The sequence below is a fragment of the Lithobates pipiens genome, unplaced genomic scaffold (assembly GCF_037356315.1).
Source record: "Lithobates pipiens isolate NorthernLeopardFrog02 unplaced genomic scaffold, aLitPip1_a1.2 Scaffold_30, whole genome shotgun sequence".
NCBI lineage: Eukaryota > Metazoa > Chordata > Amphibia > Anura > Ranidae > Lithobates > Lithobates pipiens.
This window is the reverse complement of record NW_027507791.1, coordinates 162,971,426-162,996,081: the sequence shown is the minus strand read 5'-3', so window position 1 is coordinate 162,996,081 and position 24,656 is coordinate 162,971,426. Positions and strand designations below refer to the sequence as shown.

Genomic DNA, 24,656 nt, shown 5'->3' with positions numbered 1-24,656 from the left:
AGAAAACTAAACGCAGGACTGCGACCCGGGGATAATTTGGGAGGCTCACAAGTCAGTACTCTGCAGGGTTCTTATCAGGCACGGGGCGCGCATCAAACGACCACGGAAGGAACAGCTTGCTAATCTGTTTCGTGAACTTGCCTCTGTGAAAGCCAAACATAAACATGCCCCCTCATGGACCTTAGAGATTGAATTGGGGACACTCCGTACCCAGATTGCTGACCTACTCCATTATAAAGCGAAAGCGGCACTCCAGTTTTGTCGTAAACTGACGTAGGAGTCAGGGGACAAATGCGGAAAAATCTTAGCCAGGTCGGTAAAGGAGTTGAAATCTGCCTCTTACATACCACAGTTGATAGATGAGAATGGCCAGAGGGCCTCTACCCCAACCCAAATAGCTGAAGTCTTTGAAAAATGTTACTCTGATCTCTACAACCTGCCCGATTCAGGGTCCGGACAGGACAATATAGACAGATATGTAACCGGTTCTGGTCTACCAACCCTCTCATCGGAATCACAGGAGTACTTGGAGGACCCGATCACACTGGAAGAAGTCCAGACGGCCGTGGGACCTCCGAAGGTGGGTAAGGCTCCGGGCCCTGACGGATATACTGCACAATACTATAAGACCTTCCTCCCTATTCTCGGCCCGCGCTTCGTGAATTTATTTAATACTCTGAGCTCGAATGGGGATTTTCCCGAGGAGCCTTAGAGCCCACATCTCGTTGATACCTAAGGAGGGCAAAGACCCGGGCCTATGTGATAGCTACAGACCCATTTCCCTCCTAAATTCGGTCCTAAAACTATTCTCTAAAATCCTCGCCACGTGATTGGCACATCACTTGCAGTCCCTTATACATATTGACCAGTTAGGTTTTATTCCCACCAGGGAAGATAGGGACAACACCATTAAGGTGCTTACCCTGGTCATGAAAGCAAAGTCATCTGGGACCCCTTGTCTTTTCGTGAGTACTGATGCCGAGAAGGCTTTTGATCGGGTCAAATGGACATTCATGTTCTCGGTCCTTCGCCATATAGGTCTGAGTGAATGGATGCTGGCATGGATAAGTAAGATATTTTCACGCCCTTCAGCTCAAGTCAAAGCGAATGGGGTGCTCTCATCTCCCCTTGACATCGGGAATGGGACCAGACAGGGTTGCCCCCTGTCGCCCCTGTCATTGGAACCCTTTCTCTCCACAATTCGACAAAACTCAGACATAAAGGGACTCCAAATGGGTACTATTGAGTGCAAGATATCTGCCTACGCGGATGACATGCTGTTCTCGCTGACGAATCCCAGAGATTCCTTGCCAAATCTCCTTCAGGAATTCCAGACCCATACAGCCCTTAAGTACTTAGGTACTTACATTCCACCGGACATCGCGCGTACGTTTATGTTGAACTTCCCCCCACCCCTTGTCACTAAGATCCGCAGTTTGCTTCACGCGTGGCATTCTGGCCTCCATTCCTGGTTCAGGAGATGCAATCTTATTATAATGAACATACTCCCTAAATTTACCTATCTTTTCCAAGCTCTCCCGATCCAGATTCCAGTCCCGTTTTTTAAGCAAGCTCAATCCTTGCTCACTCAATTTAACTGGGCCCACAAAAATCCCAGACTTTCAGCGACTGTCAGCCGTCACAGCTGACATTGTCTAAACAACAGGGAGGGTTGGTTCTCCCTGACTTGCGACGCTACTACCTGGCCTCCCATCTGGGGCGTGTATTGGACTGGAATCAAAACAAACTTTCTAAGCTCACTCCCGAACTCCGCTAAGAAGCGCCATGTGGTGCTATAAGGATTTACCCACAGAATTGACGTCACATCCCACTATAGGGGCTTAATTGAAAGTCAGTCACCTGATCGCTACCCAAAACACACTCACGTCTTTGACTTCCCCCCTATTGCCTATACGTGGCCATCCGAACTTTGAACCGGGGACCCACTTAGAAATTCCAACCTAGACAATGCGTCTAAATTCGTCATTGATGGAAAATTGATGGAAAATGGCCTTCTTTCTCAACCCTAACAGATCTGACAGGGCTTTTCCAAATGCTTTTTTGGAGAACGACGCAACTACATCATTTTCTCCATTTCATCCCCAATCCTCAAACGTTCGCCCGCCCTCAGACGGAGTTTGACTTAACCTGTCTGTCCAACTGGGAAAAGGACCTTAATTGCTCGTTTTCCCCAGCACAGAGACAATGCATTATCACTTTGGCTCTCAAAACCTCGCTGTGCACAAAGATACAGGAGACTAATTTTAAACTTCTCACCAGGTGGTATTTGACACCATCAAAGCTGCATAAATGTTTCCCCTCTTCCTCGAACATATGCTGGAGGTGTGGAGAAGAAGAGGGCACGTTGCTCCACATTTTTTGGTCCTGCCCCAGCTTGGTGGACTTCTGGACAGAGATCTGATGCATAACACAAAAATTCACAGACTTCTCCATCCAGGAAGAGGCTGCATTCTACTCACTGGCTTAGGAAAATAGAGGACATTAAAAAAAATGGAGGACTTGATCCTCACATCACAAGGTAAACAAGAATTTTTTAAACAAACCTGGGACATCTGGAATACCTTTATATTATGGATATAAGGATGTCGCCTGCTATCGCCTTAGTGCTCTGAGCTTTCCTTGACTGGCCCCTTGGACAGTGGCTGCCATCGTGTCTCGTCCCCACTTCTCCTTTCCTGATCTTTCACCCCTTCTCTTTTCTGCCTTCCTCCCCTATCTCTCACACCCTCCACCCCCTCTCTCTTTTGGAAAAAGTGCAAAATTGGGAATGACGGCCCCACACCCCCCTCTGGATGGATTATGCCGGAGGGACCTGGGGTTTGTGTGACCCTGGATCTTGGTACAGTACTTTATCTGTGCCTCGAATCATTGTGATTGATGGAAGGCAGACTCACAGTTGCGAATATACCTGTATCAAGTATTGTTCAGCTGCTTTTTGCTCTGTATTTCTCTGTTGCATTATGTACTCGGGGGACCGTCTTCCCCTGTTTGGAGAAAAAATTATATTTGAAAAAAAAAAGAAGCCTACGACACCTGGTATTCCCAGGCGGTCTCCCATCCAGGCATTAACCAGGCCCGACCCTGCTAAGCCTCCAAGATCAGACGAGATGGAACAGATTCAGGGTGATGTGGCCGTATCCAATATCTTCAGGCACTCTCAACTCTCTTGACAAACGCCAAGATGGTCACCTTGTTAACAAGCGGAAAAAATAGGTCAACGGCAACAACATAAAAAGAAGCCTACGGCATCTGGAAATCCCAGGCGGTCTCCCATCCAGGTACTAAACTGCTTAGCCTCTGAGATCAGATGAGATTGGGCTCTTTCAGGGTGATGTGGCCATAGGAGATTTCTTCAGGCACTCTCAACCCTCTTGACTATCGCCAAGATGGTCACCTTGGGAAACAAACAAAAAAAACAAGTCAACGCCAACAACATAAGAAGAAGTCTACAGCACCTGGTATTCCCAGGCGGTCTCCCATCCAGGTACTAACAAGGCCAGACTCTCCTTAGCCTTCAACATCAAACGAGATCGGGTGCTTTCAGGGTCATGTGCCCGTAGGAAATCTCTTCAGGCACTTTCAACCCTCTTGACAAACGCCAAGATGGTCACCTTGGGAACAAGCAAAAAAATAAAAAATAAGTCGGAAGCTAGAGACAATACGGCCCGAGTCCTCAATTTAATCCATGCGGCGCATGTACAGGAAAGGCCCTTGCTTATTTTGTCAATGGACGCGGAGAAGGCCTTTGACAGGGTGGCCTGGCACTTTATGCAGGCCACCCTGGAACATATAGGTCTTGGTCCCAACATGATGAGCTGGGAAATGTCGCTTTACTCCACGCCGTCGGCAGCGGTACGGGTGAACGAGTGGTGCTCGGACTCTTTCCCCATCACTAATGGGACGAGGCAGGGGTGCCCTCTGTCTCCCCTAATTTTTATTCTGACACTGGAACCACTTATGTGTCCTGTTCGGAATGACCCGAATAATACTGGCATATCCAAACCCTCGGCACACCACAAAATTGTGGCGTACGCTGACGATCTAATTTTTTTTCGTCTCCAATCCACACATTTCGCTTCCCAATATACTGGCTCTCCGGCGATACGGCAGCCTATCAAACTATAAAATCAATTGCGCCAAGTTGGCTGTATTGAATATATCGGTCCCGGATGGTGAGGCGAAGAGGCTACGCTTTCTATTCTACTGAGCTGAAAAATCTATACGTTACCTGGGCGTTAACATCGCAGCGGATTTGGCGCAATTGTACCCGCTTAATTTTGTCCCTCTCCTGAATAGACTGAAATCTGATTTGGGAAACTGGCATGCTTTAACACTGACCTGGTTCGGGCGCTGTAATGCATTCAAAATGACGGCCCTCCCGCGGATCTTATACTTGTTCCAGACATTACCGATCCAGTTACCCACAATTTTTTTCAGACAACTGCAGGTGCTGCTCCGGGACTTTATTTGGGTACACAAACCGCCCAGAGCCCGTTTGCAATTGCTTGCCAGACCAAAGGACAAGGGGGGTCTGGGTCTCCCAGATCTGAGACAATACTACAGAGCAACTCTGCTAGCGAGAGTCGTTGATTGGCATTGTAATGGCCCACACAAGCAGTGGGTGGAGATGGAGATTGAGGATGGATCCATTCCCCTATTGACCTCCCCGTGGCTCCTGTCCTCCCTACCAAAAGACCTCAGAGATCACCCCGTAGTGGGAGCTACGTTGGCTGTTGTGCGGAGGTTGTTCCACTGCACACACATTGCTCCCCTGCCGTCACCAATGACTCCGGTTATAGGTAATCCAGACTTCCCACTGGGATTTACCAACAAGAAACTGCGACAGTTGACAGTCGTGGGGAAACAGCGTCTGGGAGAGGTGTGGCCCTCGGGAGGGCTCCCGACCACGCAAACTGTCGCCGAGCTTTCTGACCCTCTGCTTGACTTGTTTAGTGCTTATCAACTTTGTCACTTTCTTCTGGCCATACAAAGGGCCCCCTACACTCCTAGAGACCTGACGCCCTATGAATCCATCTGTCACAAAAGGGAACCTGTGCGACACACCCTCTCCCTCCTGTACAACCTATTGAGTAGTCAGGAGGAGGAGTCGACCCCACCATTTATCCACAAATGGGAGAGGGACTTAGGCATCACATTTACCCCACAACAGATAGGGAAGATCCTGACCTTATTACATAAAGCTTCCATCGCAAACCTATATCAAGAATCAGGATACAAGATAGTCTCACGCTGGTATAGAGTCCCATACCTTCTGAATAAAATGAATAGATCGATCCCGGATGTTTGTTGGAGGTGTAATTAAGATACGCGGACCATGGGATACATTTTCTGGGCATGCCCGGCCTTGAGGAACTTTTGGGTGGAGGTGACCGGGACGATAAAAACTCTCACAAATGTAGATATCACAGACAACCCAGCAGCGTGCCTTCTACACTTGACCGAACAGCCTGTTCGAAAATACAAAAAAACCCTCACGATGCAACTCCTGAACGCCGCCCGGGCCTGCATTCCCACACTGTGGAGGCAGCCTCAGCCCCCATCCAAGGTGCTGTGGTATTCCAAAGTAAATCATATTCTCCGGATGGAAGAATTGACCGCCACCCTTCACAACACTGAAGAGGCATGTAGTGTTACATGGAGGCCCTGGAGGTATTTTACTGGTACTCGAGACTACATTCGGGAGGTGAGCAGCGCCCCTGTCCCAGAAAACGACTGAACATCTAACGTTTACCTACGTAGGCCATGTCTGCCCTGTGTGGCATCCCCCCCCCTTTTTGTCTTTATTTTTCTTTTTTTCCCCGCCGCCACCCCCCCCTCACTCTCCGTCTTTGCACTCTCTTCTCCCCCCGTCCTCCCTTTTGACTATGCCTTGTCTCCTTACTAGCTTTCGGGACCCAGAAGAACCCCAGGGTTCTGGACATGACCGGCTCATATTTTACTCTGGTTCACATAGGTCATGATAAGCTGGCTCGCTGTGGTCCCAGTTGTTCTCCATGATTACATTTGTCCGAACGGAGCTGCACTAGTTATACTGTACTACATGTCGGAGGTGGGGTTTCTCTCTTTTCTGCATGAAACTGTAGGACTCCCCTCTGAGAACCCAGAGTTATTTGGCTGCCTAATTTTTTTTACCATGTAATTGTGACCCTGGGTCATGCTGTATGGTTGACTGTTATATTTATGATGTTCTACTTATACTTAATAAAAGAATAAAAAAAAAAAAAAAGTCAATGCCAACAACTTAAAAAAAAGCCTATGGCATGGAGAAATCCCAGGCGGTCTCCCATCCAGGTACTAACCAGGTCCCAACCCTGCTTAGCCTCTGAGATCAAATGAGGTTTGGCTCTTTCAGGGTGATGCAGCCATAGTAGATTTTTTCAGGCACGCTCAACCCTCTTGACAAATGCCAAGATGGTCACCTTGGGAAACAAACAAAAAAAACAAGTCAACGCCAACAACATAAAAAGAAGCCTACAGCACCTAGTATTCCCAGGCGGTCTCCCATCCAGGTATTAACAAGGCGCAACCCTTTCTAGCCTCTGAGATCAGCGGAGATTGGGCGCTTTCAGGGTGATGTGCCCATAGGCAATCTCTTTGGGCACTCTCATCCCTCTTGAAAAATGCCAAGATAGTCACCCTGGGAAACAAGCGGAAAAAAACAGGTCAACGCCAACAACATAAAAAGAAGAATACGGCACCTGGTATTCCAAGGCCCTCTCCCATTCAAGTACTAACTAGGCCCAACCCGTCTTAGCCTCTGAGATCAGAAGAGATATGGTGCTTTCAGGGTGATGCGGCTGTAAGCGATCTCTTTAGGCACTTTCAACCCTCTTGACAAATGCCAAGATGATCACTTTGGGAAACAAGCGAAAAAAACAGGTCAACACCAACAACATAAAAAGAAGCCTGCGGCATCTGGAAAACCCAGGCGGTCTCCCATCCAGGTACAAACCAGGCCCAACCCTGCTTAGCCTCTGAGACCAGACCAGACTGGGCGCTTTTAGGGTGTTTTGCCCGTAGGCAATTTCTTTGTGCACTCTCAACCCTCTTGACACATGCCAAGATGGTCACCTTGGGAAACAAGGGAAAAAAAACAGGTCAACGCCTACAACATAATGAAAAAGCCTACGGCACCTGGTATTCCCAGGCTGTCTCCCATCCAGGTACTAACCAGGCCCATCGCTGCTTAGCCTCCGAGATCAGATGAGATTGGGCTCTTTCAGGGTGATTTGGCCGTAGGCACTCTCTTTGGGCACTCTGAAGCCTCTTGACAAAGGCCAAGATGGTCACCTTGGGAAACAAGCTAAAAAAAACAAGTCAAAGCCAACAACATAAAAAGAAGCCTACGGCATCCAGTATTCCCAGGCGATCTCCCAATCAAGACACTAACCAGACCAGATCCTTCTATGGCACCTGGTCTTCCCAGGCAGTCTCCCATCCAGGTACTAACCAGGCCTGACGCTGCTTAGCCTCTGAAATCAGATGAGATCGGGTGCTTTCAGGGTGATGTGGCCGTAAGCGTTCTCTTTAAGACACGCCCAACCCTCTTGACAAATGCCAAGATGGTTGCCTTGAGAAACAAGCGAAAAAAACAGGTCAAAGCCAACAACATAAAAAGAAGCCTATGGGCTTACAGCGGACCTTAAAAGATGGGACCCACTAGCTCTGTCATTGTTTGGACGCTGTAATGTGTTGAAGATGAATGCGATGCCACGACTTCTACTACAAGCCTTACCTATCAAAATACCCCAGACTTTCTTTCATGCGGTTCGCTCAATCTTTATCAAGTTCCTCTGGCGCGGCAAACATACGCGTATTGGTAGGGCAATACTATTGCGTCTGAAATTGCGGGGAGGTATTGGCTTCCCGGACCCTGCTCTATATTACACAGCGACGCACATGACATGGGTGGTTGACTGGTGCCGGCATGGGGAACTGAAGCTATGGGTCAAGCTAGAGCAGGAGATGGCGCGGGTTCCACTGGCTGGTCTGCCTTGGGCGGGGAGGCCATTGGAGCCCTGTGTGACTACTCACCCGTTTATTGGCCCCTCGCTCGCCGAGATGGATAGTTTTTTTCACCTTTCCCACCTGACTAACTTCCCTTCTCCTATGACCCCAATTATTGGACATCCCAGATTCCCTCCGGGCCTGTCTGACCAGGCCATTACCGGGCAAGCCCTGATAGGGCTTCTGAGAGCAGCCCTATTTCTTGGACCCACGGGCTGGATTCCCACGGGCACCATACTGCTAGAGCAAGTACCTGTTGCATTGGATAGCTGGAGAGCTAGACAGCTCATCCATTTCCTCAGATCACTACCTAACCATTCGTTCTTCTCTAGACAATTCCACCCCTTCGAGGAACTTTGCCTGGATGGCGAGTGTATACATAAGACTGGCTAGTTTACACAGTGTTTACAGAGATGCAAGAGTGTACAGAGAAGCTAGTATATATAGAAGACTACAGCATACAGAAGAAAGGCTAGTGAATACAAAATACAGACTCGTGTATGCAGATAGGCTTGAGTATACAGAGATGCTAGAGTAAACAGTGAGGCTGGGGTACACAGAGAGGCTAGTTTAAAGAGAGGCTAGGCTTTGTATACAAAGATGTTAGTGTATATAGAGAGGTTTTTTTTTTAACCAGATAAGTTAGCTTATATAGGGGGAGGACAGCATTAACCGCAGCATCCCACAATTCCACCGTAGGGGGTGTGGACAATATCCAGTGCCGGAGAATCTCCCTCCGGGCGTAAAACACCAGGAGGGAAAGCAACAGCTTACTGTACCGAGGACGCTGTTCATCCTCCTGAATCCCCAGGAGGGCGAACTCAGGCGTCATAGGAACTGCCAATTGCAGGCGAATATTTATACAATCGAAAACATCCCTCCAGAACTGAGCAATTCGGGGGCAATCCCAACACATGTGTAGAAAAGTGCCTTCAGGGTAATGACACCTGGGGCATTCCGGGGACCGATGAGGATAAATTGTATATAGAGAGGTTAGTGTATAGAGAGAGTCGAGTGTATACAGATAGGACAGTGCATATAGTGTCATAGGATGCGCACGGGTAAAGCGCTCTGGCGCACAGCTGTGTGCAATAGGAATAAACAAAAGCACACAAGCACACACACACAGGGTGTGACCCCTCGCTGACCTATAAAGGAAGTGAGGTCATCCAAACACACTGCTGGTTTGTCTTCAGCTTCCTGTGATTCCCACGTCTGTCCCTGTTATCTGTATTACCCGTTGTGACCCGGATTGCCTTATCGACCTCGCTGATCTTCTCCTGACCCGACCTCTGGCTTGATCTTGGACTCCCGCTTTCTAAACGTGTTTGACCCTCAGCCTGCATCTGGACTTACCTGCTGTCTCCTGTGTTCGACCCCCGGCTTGTCTTGGATTATCCTTCTGTCTCAGCGTTCCTGGTACTTGTTGTCTTCTGATCTGGACTGTGTTTGACCCCTGGCCTGTCTCCTGGATTCTGTCTTTGCCTTACGGACTTGCTACCTTTGCTTCTGGACCTTCCCACGGGACATCACCTTTCAGCTCTGCTCAAGCTGCCTGCTGATCTGCTAGCAAGTGACTGTCCTACTGGTAGCTTGTGCCTCTTGGTGCAACCATCTTCTGTGCCACCTTCAGGGATGGTCTGCACCGAGTCGCAACAGCGACCGCTCTCGGCATCTTGGCCTCGGTGAGTACATTTATATGATAGTACAAACCAGCCATGACAGAGGCCAACAGAGCAGGTTCGCCATTAGAAGTCCTGTGCCGAATACAATTTAAAAAAAAAAAGAAGTCCTGTGCCAGCAAGTCTCTGCACTCACAGAAGCAGTACAGAAACTACAGGATGGCTATGCGACAGCAGGCTTCAGCGACTAGCCACAGCTCTGGCACCCACAAATCCTACGCAGGCCTCAGTCAGCGATGCCTCCACACCTCATGTCCAGCCTCCACCCGGTATGATGATGGCAGTACCCGAACCACGAGTACCCACGCCTGAGCGATTTTCAGGCGACCGAAAGAAATTCAGAGCCTTTAAAAATGCATGTTCCTTGTACTTGGCTTTGCAACCCAGGACCTTTTCTTCAGAGATTGTCAAGGTCGGGTTTATTATCTCTCTTTTGGCTGAGGAATCCCAGGCCTGGGCCCATAGCCTTATGGAACAGAGAAGCCCCTTGTTAAACTCCATGGACACCTTCTTTGAGGCCATGCGACAATTATATGATGACCCTCAGCGTACTGCCACGGCTGAGGCTACCCTGCATGCTCTCTCACAGGGGAGAAGACCGGTGGAGGATTACACCGTTGAGTTTCGCAAGTGGTCAGCTGACACCGGCTGGAACGAGGCGGCCCTGTGTTATCAATACCGGTTAGGGCTCTCCGAGAACCTAAAGGACGAGTTGGCCCGAGTAGAGACTCCTGCCTCCCTGGAGGAATTAATCCAGTTGGCTACAAAACTGGACAGACGGATGCGCGAGCGGCGCTCCAAACGCCTCCAGGCCCCTCGGCCTATTTGGATGCTGCCTAAGGCCACTGTCCCGTATCTGCCCATCCCGGTTCCTTCGGGTCCCTCAGCTTCGGAAGGGGAGCCCATGCAGATAGGTTTGGTCCGTCCTCGTCTCACCCCAGAAGAGCCACAACGAAGACGCCAAGCCAATCTGTGCTTATACTGTGGGGGACTTGGACATTTCATTCACAGCTGTCCCGTGAGACCCCGTAAGTTGCCCCCACGGTGTATAATGAACTACCAGAGTGTTGGTCCTGCTCAAACTTATGTGACTCTCTCTGTTTCCCTACAGCTGGCAGAAGAGAAGATCCCACTCCCAGCCGTGATTGATTCAGGGGCATGTAGTTGCTTTTTGGACATCTCCCTTGCACAGCAACTATGCATCCCAAGCCAGAATAAAGCAACACACCTTCTAGTCCATTTAGCAGATGGATCTCTGCCACTCTCAGGTCCAGTAACACAGGAGACACTACCTTTGCTCACTATTACAGACTCTGGCCATAGAGAACTCCTACGCTTCGACCTAATATCATCTCCCATGTTCCCTATCATCCTGGGACTTCCTTGGTTGCAGGCTCATGATCCCCAGATCAGTTGGAACAAGAAGGAAGTGTCCTTTACATCCGCCTACTGTATGCAGCATTGTTTTGATTCCGTTCCAGCTCCTTGTATGACCATGGTCCCCACCACTAATCACCTTCAGCACATTCCTCAGGTCTATTCTGAGTTTAAGGATGTCTTCGATAAAAAGAAGGCTGACCGTCTACCACCACACAGACCATATGACTGCCCCATTGAACTGTTACCCGGCTCTGAGATCCCTTTTGGACGAATATTCCCCTTATCCGAGACTGAACTAAAGGCTCTCAAAGCCTACATTGATGAAAATCTTGAAAAAGGGGTTCATTCGCCCATCCTCTTCGCCAGCAGGGGCAGGTATTTTCTTTGTGGGAAAAAAGGACGGATCCCTTAGGCCATGTGTTGACTACAGGGAACTTAATAAAGTCACAATCAAAAATCGCTATCCACTTCCACTCATCCCTGAGTTATTCCAGCGCTTAGGATCTGCCAAAGTATTTTCCAAACTAGACTTGCGGGGGGCCTACAATCTCATTAGAATCCGTGCTGGGGATGAATGGAAGACAGCCTTCAGATCGAGATTTGGCCACTATGAATATCTTGTTATGCCCTTTGGCCTGTGCAATGCCCCGGCCACATTTCAGCATCTAGTAAATGACATCTTCAGAGACTATCTTGATGATTTTATAGTGGTATATTTAGATGATATCCTTATTTTCTCTGCTTCTCTTGAACTCCACAGGGTCCACGTGCGGAAAGTCCTCACTATCCTCCGACAACATCGGCTGTACCTTAAGGCGGAGAAATGTGAATTTGAGATAACTACAGTTCAATTCTTAGGATTTGTCATTTCTACCGAGGGCATCTCCATGGACCCCCAAAAGATCAAGGCAATCTTGGAATGGCCTGCTCCAAGGGATAAGAAAGCCGTGCAAAGGTTTATAGGCTTCGCTAACTTTTATCGCAGATTCATCGCCGGGTTCTCTTCAATAGCCGCCCCCATTACTCAGCTGACCCGCCAACACACCCGATTTTAGTGGTCTCAAGAAGCCCAAGTAGCCTTTACCAAACTAAAGACCTTGTTCACCTCAGCTCCTATTTTACGGCATCCCGATCCAGTATTACCATTCGTACTGGAAGTAGATGCCTCCGAGACAGCCACAGGAGCCATCCTCTTACAACGACAAGGGCCTAAAGCTTTGTTACACCCGGTGGCTTTCGCATCTCGGAAGCTAACCCCACCGGAGAGGAATTATGACGTAGGCGACCGAGAACTATTGGCCATCAAGTTCGCTCTGGAGGAGTGGAGATACCTCTTGGAAGGAGCCACTCATCCCATCACAATATTCACAGATCACAAGAATCTTGAATATCTGCGGACTGCCAAACGCTTAAGACCCCGTCAAGCCCGTTGGGCGCTTTTCTTTTCAAGATTCCAGTTCCATATCTCGTACCGGCCCGGATCCAAGAACAACAAAGCGGATGCGCTCTCGCGCATGTTCCCTGAGTCTTCCCAGGTAACGGAGCCTAGTACGATCTTGTCACCTCACAACTTCCTTCTACTCCCACAGCCTGACTTACTTAAGGCCATCAAAACAGCTTCAGTCCATTGCAATGACCCAGTCCTATCTACCTTGGAAAAACGTGACAATCTGTTTTGGGCCAGAAACAAGGTATTCGTTCCCCTTGAGATTAGGACTCAAGTTCTAAGGACTTGTCATGATCACAAATTGGCCGGCCACTTTGGGACACAGAAAACAGCGGAACTGATCTCTCGTTCTTTCTGGTGGCCAGGTTGGAGACAGGACTGCCAGACTTACATTGCCTCTTGTGTACCGTGCCAGCGTAGCAAGGGTCCCAAGATCAAGCCCTGGGGCCTGCTAAGGCCTTTGCCCATTCCTGACCGACCTTGGGCAGACGTGTCAATGGATTTTATTGTGGAGCTACCGCCCTCGGAAGGTTTCACCACAATTCTGGTAGTAGTCGACCGTCTTTCTAAGATGGCCCATTTCCTACCTATGGTCGGTACTCCCTCTGCTCTGGAAACTGCCAATCTCTTTATTAAGGAGGTTGTCAGGCTCCATGGGGTTCCCAGCAGTATCACGTCTGATAGAGGTCCACAGTTCACCTCTAGATTTTGGAGAGAACTCTGCAAGATACTGGAAATCAAGATCTGTTTGTCATCGGCATATCATCCCCAAAGTAACGGGCAAACTGAATGGACAAACCAAACCCTTGAGCAGTATCTTCGCTGCTTTTGTTCAGGATCTCAAAATGATTGGTCGGCTCTATTGCCATATGCAGAATTCGCCTATAATAATTCAATTCATACAACTACCAACCAGACTCCCTTTTGGATCAACTGTGGGTTTCACCCTTCTTTCCTCCCCAACTCCATCCCAGAATCCACTGTTCCTGCGGTCCAAGATCGGATAGCCGCCATCCAATCTAATTTCGAAGGGATCCAGGAGACCATACAGAAGGCCCAGGATGATTACAAGAAATACCATGATAGGGGAAGGAAGGAGAACCCTACCTTTAAAATTGGCGAGGAAGTCTGGCTATCTGCCACTAATCTCAAACTTCCTTGTCCCACACGCAAGCTGGGTCCCAGATTCATAGGACCATTCAAAATCAAAAGGGTAATAAATCCTGTAGCCTTTGAACTAGCTCTCCCTGAATCATACAGGATACACCCTGTTTTCCATGCCTCCCTTTTGAAGCCATTGGTTCCTAGTCCTTTTCCTGGAAGGGAAGTGCCTCCTCCTCCACCCATCAAGATCGATGGAGAAGATGAATTCGAAGTAGAAGCTTTACTAGGATGCAGGAAAGTCGGTAGACAAATACAATACCTGGTAAAATGGAAGGGGTATCCTTCAGAAGATAACTCCTGGGAACCATCCAAGAACCTTCACGCTCCCAAATTAATAAAGACATTCCATCAGCAACATCCGGAATTGATGGCTAGCTTGGGCGTCCGGAGGCCGCCCCTCGGGGGGGGGGGCACTGTCATAGGATGCGCACGGGTAAAGCGCTCTGGCGCACAGCTGTGTGCAATAGGAATAAACGAAAGCACACACACACAGGGTGTGACCCCTCGCTGACCTATAAAGGAAGTGAGGTCATCCAAACACACTGCTGGTTTGTCTTCAGCTTCCTGTGATTCCCACGTCTGTCCCTGTTATCTGTATTACCCATTGTGACCCGGATTGCCTTATCGACCTCGCTGATCTTCTCCTGACCCGACCTCTGGCTTGATCTTGGACTCCCGCTTTCTAAACGTGTTTGACCCTCAGCCTGCATCTGGACTTACCTGCTGTCTCCTGTGTTCGACCCCTGGCTTGTCTTGGATTATCCTTCTGTCTCAGCGTTCCTGGTACTTGTTGTCTTCTGATCTGGACTGTGTTTGACCCCTGGCCTGTCTCCTGGATTCTGTCTTTGCCTTACGGACTTGCTACCTTTGCTTCTGGACCTTCCCACGGGACATCATCTTTCAGCTCTGCTCAAGCTGCCTGCTGATCTCCTAGCAAGTGACTGTCCTACTGGTAGCTTGTGCCTCTTGGTGCAACCACCTTCTGTGCCACCTTCAGGGGTGGTCTGCACCGAGTCGCAACAGTGACCGCTCTCAGCATCTTGGCCTCGGTGAGTACATTTATATGATATATAGAGAGACTAGTGTATACAGAAGACAGGCTTGGGTAAACATCCAAGCTGACAGTATATACAGAAGACTGGGTAGTGTATACAGAGAGTCTAGTGGGTACAGAAGACAGGCTAGTGTATTCTAGCTAGTTTTTACAGTCTAGTGTATACAGAAGACAGGCTGTGGTATATAGAGGGTTTAGTGTATTCAGAGAGTCTAGTGTATACAGTCGGCGAGTGTATACATAAGACTGGCTAGTTTACACAATGTTTACAGAGATGCAAGGGTGTACAGAGAAGCTGGTATATATAGAAGACTACAGCATACAGAAGAAAGGCTAGTGAATACAGAATACAGACTCGTGTGTGTAGGTAGGCTTGAGTATACAGAGATGCTAGAGTAAACAGTGAGGCTGAGGTACACAGAGAGGCTAGTTTAAAGAGAGGCTAGTATATACAAAGATGTTAGTGTATATAGAGAGGCTAGTGTATAGAGAGAGTCGAGTGTATACAGAAAGGACAGTGCATATAGAGAAGCTAGTGTATACAGAAAACAGGCTTGGGTATACATCAAAGCTGACAGTGTATACAGAAGACTGGGTAGTGTATACAGAGAGTCTAGTGGGTACAGAAGACAGGCTGGTGTATTCTAGCTCGTTTTTACAGTCTAATGTATACAGAAGACAGGCTGTGGTATACAGAGGGTTTAGTGTATTCAGAGAGTCTAGTGTATACAGTCGGCGAGTGTATACATAAGACTGGCTAGTTTACACAGTGTTTACAGAGATGCAAGGGTGTACAGAGAAGCTAGTATATATAGAAGACTACAGCATACAGAAGAAAGGCTAGTGAATACAGAATACAGACTCGTGTATGCAGATAGGCTTGAGTATACAGAGATGCTAGAGTAAACAGTGAGGCTGGGGTACACAGAGAGGCTAGTTTAAAGAGAGGCTAGTATATAAAAGGATGTTAGTGTATATAGAGAGGTTAGTGTATAGAGAGGGTCCAGTGTATACAGAAAGGACAGTGCATATAGAGAAACTAGTGTATTCAGAAGACAGGCTTGGGTATACATCAAAGCTGACAGTGTATACAGAAGACTGGGTAGTGCATACAGAGAGTCTAGTGGGTAAAGAAGACAGGCTGGTGTATTCTAGCTAGTTTTTACAGTCTAGCGTATACAGAAGACAGGCTGTGGTATACAGAGGGTTTAGTGTATTCAGAGAGTCTAGTGTATACAGTCGGCGAGTGTATACATTTTTTTTTTTTCCATGAAAATTTTTTATTAGAGATTTCAGAGAGAAAAAAACAAAGAGGCATAACCGATACAGAAATGTAAAGTATACAATAAATGAACCGGTGACGTGCGTATTCATACTCTAATACAGGATAAATCTGACTGAGCATTTGTTACAAGCAGGTTTTAACAATATTCCAATAACTGGCTGTAACTCCGCTGAATGTTGGTGCTTACTACAAAGCAGAATACGTGTGGTTGTCGGGCCCTATCTTCCACGGTAAGGGATGGAAGATCAATCACCCTTACTCGGTGGAAACTGACCTGCAATGTCTGTGAGCTGGTTCACTGCATCTGAGATCTGAGGTCCTGAACATGAGAATGTTGTCACCTGTCTTTGACAGGTTCAAGTAGTAAGGAGAGATACCGGTCATTCAAGGTGGGTCAGTCTTGGGGGGGAGGGGAGTCGGTCATCTACGAGGGGGGGAGGGGTGGGTATACTAGGGACAGTGACGAGGGAAGAGGTGTTGGGGAGGTTCAGGTGAACAGCGGGGGTAGGGAAGGTAGGGGAGGGCGGGAGTAGTCCATAGGCGTCACCTTCTCGGCCCCCCCAACATCAGGGGAAGGTTTCCCGCGGGGACCCCCGACCTGCAGGAGTTCCTTCTGGGGCTTTGTAGAAGGTGTCTCGAGGTTCTCAATGGTAAAGCCAGAATATAGTCTATCAGGGAGAGGTCAAATATAATAATGTTACTATTTGTGTTACTATTTATCATCTATTGGAACCATTAGTGGTAGTAAGGCTCATCAGGGAGGAGTATCTTTCCGTAGTTCGGAAGTGGGACCAGCAAGCCCACGTCTGTGCAAATTTAGATGGAGAATCTCGGGCTATGTGGATCAGCTCTTCCATCTCGGCTATTCTTCCCACGCGTGTAAGCCATTCAGACACCGTAGGGGTATGTGACGTACCCCAGTGGGTTGATATACATAATTTGGCTGCGTTTATCATATGGATCCCCAAGGATCTTGTATAGGATTGGGTTGAGATAGAGGCGTGGTGAAGAATAAGCCGAGCTGGGTGTATACATAAGACTGGCTAGTTTACACAGTGTTTACAGAGATGCAAGGGTGTACAGAGAAGCTAGTATATATAGAAGACTACAGCATACAGAAGAAAGGCTACTGAATACAGAATACAGACTCGTGTATGCAGATAGGCTTGAGTATACAGAGATGCTAGAGTAAACAGTGTGGCTGGGGTACACAGAGAGGCTAGTTTAAAGAGAGGCTAGTATATACAAAGATGTTAGTGTATGTAGAGAGGTTAGCGTATAGAGAGAGTCAAGTGTATACAGATAGGACAGTGCATATAGAGAGACTAGTGTATAAAGAAGACAGGCTTGGGTATACAGCCAAGCTGACAGTGTATACAGAAGACTGGGTAGTGTATACAGAGAGTATAGTGGGTACAGAAGACAGGCTGGTGTATTCTAGCTAGTTTTTACAGTCTAGTGTATACAGAAGACAGGCTGTGGTATACAGAGGGTTTAGTGTATTCAGAGAGTCTAGTGTATACAGTTGGCGAGTGTATACATAAGACTGGCTAGTTTACACAGTGTTTACAGAGATGCAAGGGTGTACAGAGAAGCTAGTATATATAGAAGACTACAGCATACAGAAGAAAGGCTTGTGAATACAGAATAAAGGCTGGCTTCTACGGAGAGGCTAGTGTATGCAGAACACTATCTAGGGTATATAGAGAGGCTAGATTATACAGAGAGGCTAGTGCATAGAGTGAAGCTTATGTATATAGAAGCCTGGTTAGTGTATACAGAGAAGCTAGTGTGTACAGAATAAAGGCTAGACAGGCTATAAAGAGAGACAAGTGTTTACAGAAGACAGTTTGGGGTATACAGAGATGCTAGTTTATACAGAGACTAATGTATACAGAAGACAGGCTAGGGCAGTGATGGCGAACCTTGGCACCCCAGATGTTTTGGAACTACATTTCCCATGATGCTCATGCACACTGCAGTGTAGTGGAGCATTATGGGAAATGTAGTTCCAAAACATCTGGAGTGCCAAGGTTCGCCATCACTGGGCTAGGGCATACAGAAGACAGAAGACGGGCTAGTGTATTCAGAACATAGGCTAGTGTATATCGAAGACAGGCTATTGTATGCAGAAGATCGGCTAGTGTAAACATGCTGGTGTATATGGAGAGGCTATTGAATTTAGAGGATAGGCTAAGTGATAACAGAAGACAATCTGGGCTATACAGAGACATTTCATCATTTCATCTAGCTCACATCTCTAATGGAGTTTGTCTCATTGCCATGTTATGCCTTTTCATTCTTATGCAAAATATAGATTATACTCACTACACGATTTTAATCATCCACATCAAGCATGCAATAAAACTATCATACATCAAAATAAACCATGTACTCTTTTGCTCTATTTTGCATATTTGTAATTCTCCACATCAAACGTCTTATTGAGTATGTGACAGTCCTGACACACCATCCTGACTTATTTTGCTTTATTTCTTATTAGAAATAGAGAGTACTATCTCAAAATCCGGTTAAATCTAGTCACTTCGATGAGTTCTACCGCTAATTGTACGGTAATGCAAAATGTTCACAAAACCATCCATTTGCTACCAGACATGCTGCATATACTAAGAGTAATGTAACTATCGCTCGCTAACAATGTAAACAGTTTTATTGCTTTTCTGACATAACCGAGTATCTCTGACATTAACTGAGTATCTCTCTGCACTATGATCTTAATAATAATAATAATAATAGGATTGAGGATTGGTACCGACATATCCTTTAAATTTGGACGAACGCAACAATTTCTCGGCCATTTTCAAGCTAAGCGTTCAATCTCTTACCGTTGAACAGCGATACTTCCTCCCTGCAATATTAAGCCATTTAAATTTCCTATTGGTCGCCTATATTATACAACTCTCTGAAAAGCATACATGTAGAGAATAAAACTAGTCTTACATCTTAATAAAACAGTTTTATTGCTCAACCAGTATCAGCTGTCATGACATAAGCAAATAAACGTTTCCACTGTTTGACTCTATTTTCTGTATTACTTATTTTTCTCCACCTTAACTGTCACAGTTAAAACACAGTGACAAAACATTTCTTTTTACCGCAGCAAAATGTGAGAAAAGCAGTGTAAGCCGCCTTCCTGCCATATGGTTCAGAAAATTAATGTACCGCTTTTAAATCCATATCAATTCCACATAACCGTGAACCGTCTTACAATTTTAACATTTACTGATAGCAATTACTGATATTACATTATGACTATACCAGTGGAAAAGGACCGCGTAATGGAACTGTGAAATTAATCATAATCTCAGAGTTAACTTAGCTGATAAATTTACGATTTACTCACGATTTACTCAACGATTTAAACTTAGATTTTTTCACATTATTAAGAGTAATGCAATGCTATCGTGAACAGTTTAATTGGTCTTCTCACATTTAGCTGGTATCTCTCTGCTATAGGAAACTGAATTTGTACTACAACGATCACTCATCTAATATCAGTCCACTCAGTGCTTACATTTAGAGTAATGAAATTATTTCTGTCATTTTGAAGCTACTGCAACTAACGCTTCCGATCTCTTTTCAACTGCAATACTTAATCTCTGCTATTGCAGAATATTTACCTGCTTAGCTCACACTTTGCTGTACGTAGCCGTTTTAACAGTATTAATACCTGTAAGCAACCAATGGGGATTGACATTTTATCTCTAATTCATTGTCACATTTCTAATGCAGTTTGTCTTTTTGCCATGTCATCCTCTGCCAGTTATTTTCCTTTCTCATCCTTATGCTATATTTGGGGTATATTCACTACATGATTAAAGACACGTAATGAACCTGATTGATAAAAACCTACACACGTCATTGCTGTTATTTTGTGTTTTCCACTTAAACCCGACCTGTATATACTGTCTCAATATTAATCTGAGTTATTTTGCTATATTTACTATTAGAATAAACAGATTACTATCTCTAAATCCTGGTAAACCAACTCACACAAACCATCTTATTTCTACCTTACACGCAGCACATATTAAAATCAAATCATATAAAACCAGTATCTCTCTGCAATATTAAACGAAATGTGTAGATCACTCATCTAATATCGTCTTCTCAGTGGTACCGGAACAACTTTTAAATTTAGAGTAATGCAATGATTTCTCAGTTTTATGAAGCTACTGCAACTAACGCTTTGGATCTCTTTCCTGTTAAATTACGCTCTGCAAGGGGGGCGTGTCCGGATGTGAAGAAGAGCGGACGTGTGTCTGGGGAGCTCCGGCCATCCGCATATTAATCCTTTGCCATCCTCCTAATTCCTTGGCCCAAAAGGAGTTTTCTTTTGCCCGGAGGGACTACTGACCTGTAGTAGGGTGTCCGGAGAGATTTTTGTGGAGCGGGGGACCGTGGAGCCGGAGATACGGCCGTTCATCATCCTTGTGCCGGACGCCATCTTCCCGGCCTGTGCGGAGCAAACGGGGCTGATCCGGGGCCTGTGGGAGAGGTAAGGGGCTCCTCTTCACTAATCCACTGCCCCCCTTGTCCCCCTGGGCTGTCCCGTTGTTCCGCGGGCCGCTGGAGCGATTTTCGGGCTTGAGGCCTAGCGCGGCCTAGTGAAGCCTGCCGCGGACCGGATTTTCCTGGCCGGCCGGCCGGCGGACGAGCGCCGCGATCGGCCAGCGGAGCGGCGGAGGCGGCTGTCGGCCGGTGGGGGGCCGAATCCTGCATCACAGGCCTGGCAGGAGCTGGTGGGGAAGCTGTGGAGCCTTAAAAAGACTGCCCCGGCCTGGTCCGGCCTAACGTAGCCTGGGCATCAATTGCAGCCTGCATCCAGTGGCTGGGGGGGTTGTGCTGTGGTCGGCCTGGCCCCTGTGCTTTGGTAGCTGCTCCTTTTATCTGCTGGACACTGCTTCTCATTGCAGGGGGGGGCTGTTCTGGTGCATTGACTGAGGGCCCTGGCTATCCTCCCTTGCTGACGGACATTGCATCCATCCATCCAGCTCCCTGGGCCCTGCCATTTTGAGGCACTGCCTGAGCCTTGCTACCTAGGGACTGTAGCTGTGAGGAGCGGAGGCTCACGGGCGCCTGCGGCCCACACCCCTTCATGGGCCCTAAACATCGGCCCAAGAGCTCTTCTGCGTTGAGCTGTCCTGCTCCTGATCCGCCTGCTCAACCAGATCCCTCTCTTATTGGGAGGGTGCAGTCGCTGCTTGCGGAATTAGCCATGGAGTCCGGTTTCCCCTCTGGGGCGGCTTTGCCTACCCCTCCCTCCCAGGACAGTACTGCGGTGATACTGGCTGCCATTGAGCAGAGTAAAGCCTCTATGCTGGTACGCATTGACCGCCTTGCAGAAGAATGTACTTTTATTAGGAATGACCTGGACAAGATCAGGGGTAGGCTGACTGAATCAGAATCACGAATCTCTGCAGCTGAGGACCTCACGGCTACCCATACCAACAACATAGCGGACCTGCAACGCACGGTGCGACTGCTTGTCGCTAAGGCCGATGACGCGGAGAATAGAGCAAGACGCAACAATATCCGTGTCATAGGTCTGCCGGAGGGGGAGGAGGGTGATCGGCCAGCGGAGTTTGCTGAAGATTTTTTCAAGAAGCTGTTGAGCCTCCCGGAAGTCTCCCCGACATATGTGGTTGAGCGTGCTCATCGAGTTCCTACAGGACGTTACATCCCAGGGGCGACTCTCCGACCCTTCCTGGTCCGCTTTCTGAATTTTAGGGACCGGGATAGGATCCTCTCCGCAGCCCGTAGGCTCCCTTCTCTACCATACGGCAACTCCTCAATCCTACTGTTCCCGGACTTTTCGGCAGATTTGCAGTGCAAGAGAAGGTCCTTTAATGATATCCGCAGGCGCCTACGGGACAAGGATATTAAATACAGCATGTTATACCCCAGCCGCCTTCGGGTGCCTTATAACGGATCAGTGAAGTTCTTTGACACCCCGGAGGAAGCAAATGACTGGCTGATCACTCTACGTTAATCTTCTACAGCTTTCCCTACGTTGATGGGGGGTACTACTACTTGCCTGCATTGTTATCCTGCTGTGGGCTCCTGGCCCCTTTTTTGTTTTTGTTTTTTTTTTTTTTTGTGTTTTTTTTTTTTTTTTTCCTGGCGGGTTGTCGACACGGCAGCTGCGGAACTCACGGACTGCTACTTTCCAATTGATGGGTGGACGCCTTTGTTTCATTCTTCCTGCCGGCGTACGGCGTACTGATCTCCGCCTCTCCTGGGGCTGCTGCGGTGCCTTGCTATCTCTCCAGTTGATCCTGCCTGACTCTGCTCTGCTTTGCTTTTTGTTTTTTTTGTTTTGTTTTTTAGGTCCTTTAGCTACCTCCTTTTAGCTCGGAGCTCCCCGGACGTGGGACACTTAAGGACTTATTAGCCTTTCCCCTCATTACAGGTTTTTGACCTGACAAGAATAAGCGGCTTTGAGCGGCCGCTGCTTCGGAACTTTTTTTTGTGACTAAAGTCTGGAGGTTTAAGTTTGGTTAGGTTTTGGGTATCAAACTGGTCATGTTTTTTAGTGCCCGATTGGTTTTTGTTTTTTACCAATTGGGGCACTCTTGGCTGGTAGGGAGTTGTGGGTTTTCTTTTTTTCTTCTTTTTTGTTGTTTTAATTATGTTGCTGTTTTCTTGTTCTTTTTTCTTTTTTTCACTGTGCGCTCTGAATCCACTGATAAATGCACTTGTTTTGTATGTTGTGCTGCCTTGCACCATGTTCGCTGGCAGGATACTGGGATATTGTATGTGTATTACTGTACTATCATAATTATTAATTGCTTCCATGGCGTTGAGATTAGTGTCTTGGAACGTGCGGGGCCTTAATGATAAGGTAAAAAGGGCGTTGATGTTTAAATACCTGAATAATCACAGACCCCATGTACTTTTTCTTCAGGAGACTCATCTCCTGGGGAATAAAATCCTTGCCCTGCGCAGGCCCTGGGTGAGACAGGCATTTCATGCCACATACTCTAGTTATGCGAGGGGAGTGGCCATCTTGCTAAACAAATCACTAGCTTACAAAGTTGTTCACCTGCACACTGACCAAGGGGGTAGATTTATTGTCCTACTGTTAGAGATTGGCCAGGTGGTTTACGCTTTGGTCAACGTATATGTGCCCCCCCCTTTCAATCCACAGATTTTGTATAAGATTGCTGAACTGCTGGCTCCCCTACAGTTCTCCAGATTGTACATAGCTGGGGATTTTAACTCTATTTTAGACCCGTCCCTGGACTCATCCAACCCGAACAGGGCTTATTCGCCAGATCTACTGCAGTGGGCCCAAACGTTTAACTACACTGAGATCTGGAGATGGAGGAATGTGGGCGTACGGGCCTATTCTTTCCACTCCTCCACACATAGATCGGGCTCTCGGATTGATTTGGTCTTCGGCAACTCTGGGGCCCTGACGTCGGTGAGGGGGGCCCTGTACCTACCTGCAGGCCTCTCTGACCACGCACCTTTGGAGGTCACCTTGCAGTTGTCGGACACCAGGGGTACAGGTTGTTGGCGTCTGGCGTCCAAATGGGTACAGGACTTGCGGGTGGGGGAGGAGGTCGCTCCTAAGCTGAAACAATATTGGGATCTGAATGAGGGTTCTGCCTCGGTACAGATGGTCTGGGATGCTTTTAAGGCCAATACCAGGGGGGAATATATTTCGGCTATCAAGGCGGTCCGCTCTGAGATGTCATCTCGGATGCGGCAGCTTGAGGGGAGCGAGGCCGAGGTGGCTGAGGCTTTTTCCACCTCACCGACCCCGGAGCGCTTTACTCGGCTGGCTGATTCAAGACGGGCCCTATCCCTTCATCTTGCGGAGGCCACACACTTAGATCTGAAGTCTCTGGCAGGGAAAATCTTCGAATCCGGGGACAAAAATGGTAAGCTTCTGGCAAATTTAGTAGCTGATTCTAAAATGCAGACAGTTGTCTCAGAGATCTATGGGTCGGATGGTCAGTTGGTGTCCGCGCCTGACATGATACTTTCTGAGTTCAGGGCCTTCTATGAACAACTGTATGCTGAGGTTCCAGGGGGGTCGGTGGAAGCGCAGAGGGAATTTCTTTCCTCCTTAAATTTGCCCTCTCTATCACAGGAGGACCGGGAATTCCTAGATAAGGATTTTACCTTGGAGGAAGTGGAGGAGGCAATTCGCTCACTCCCTGGTGGAAAGACTCCTGGACCTGATGGTCTACCTGGCGACTGGTACAGGATGTATGCCCCACTGATTGCTCCCAAGTTGTTAAAAGTGTTCTCCGATAGCAAACTTCAGATGGGGCTTCCCCCATCCATGTATCAAGCACATATAGTGCTTATCCCTAAGCCTGGCAAGGATATTTCCCTGTGTGCTTCCTATAGACCGATCTCCCTGCTAAATTATGACCTGAAAATTTTGACGAAGGTTCTGGCCACCAGGTTACGGACGGTCCTGTCATCCCTGATTGAGATGGACCAAACTGGATTTATGCCAGGGAAGTCCACTGATATAAATCTACGACGGGTGTTTACACATTTGCAGTTGCCGGCCACTGAGTCTTCTACGAGGGTCATAGTTACACTAGATATTGA

The 24,656-nt window shown here is 47.6% G+C and overlaps 2 pseudogenes; both read right to left on the bottom strand.

Moving 5' to 3' along the window:
* Window positions 1–7,164: 7,164 nt before the first annotated feature.
* On the bottom strand, window positions 7,165–7,283 carry LOC143946933 (5S ribosomal RNA; annotated as a pseudogene).
* A 160-nt stretch (window positions 7,284–7,443) lies between these two features.
* On the bottom strand, window positions 7,444–7,562 carry LOC143949333 (5S ribosomal RNA; annotated as a pseudogene).
* Between the last annotated feature and the right edge of the window lie 17,094 nt (window positions 7,563–24,656).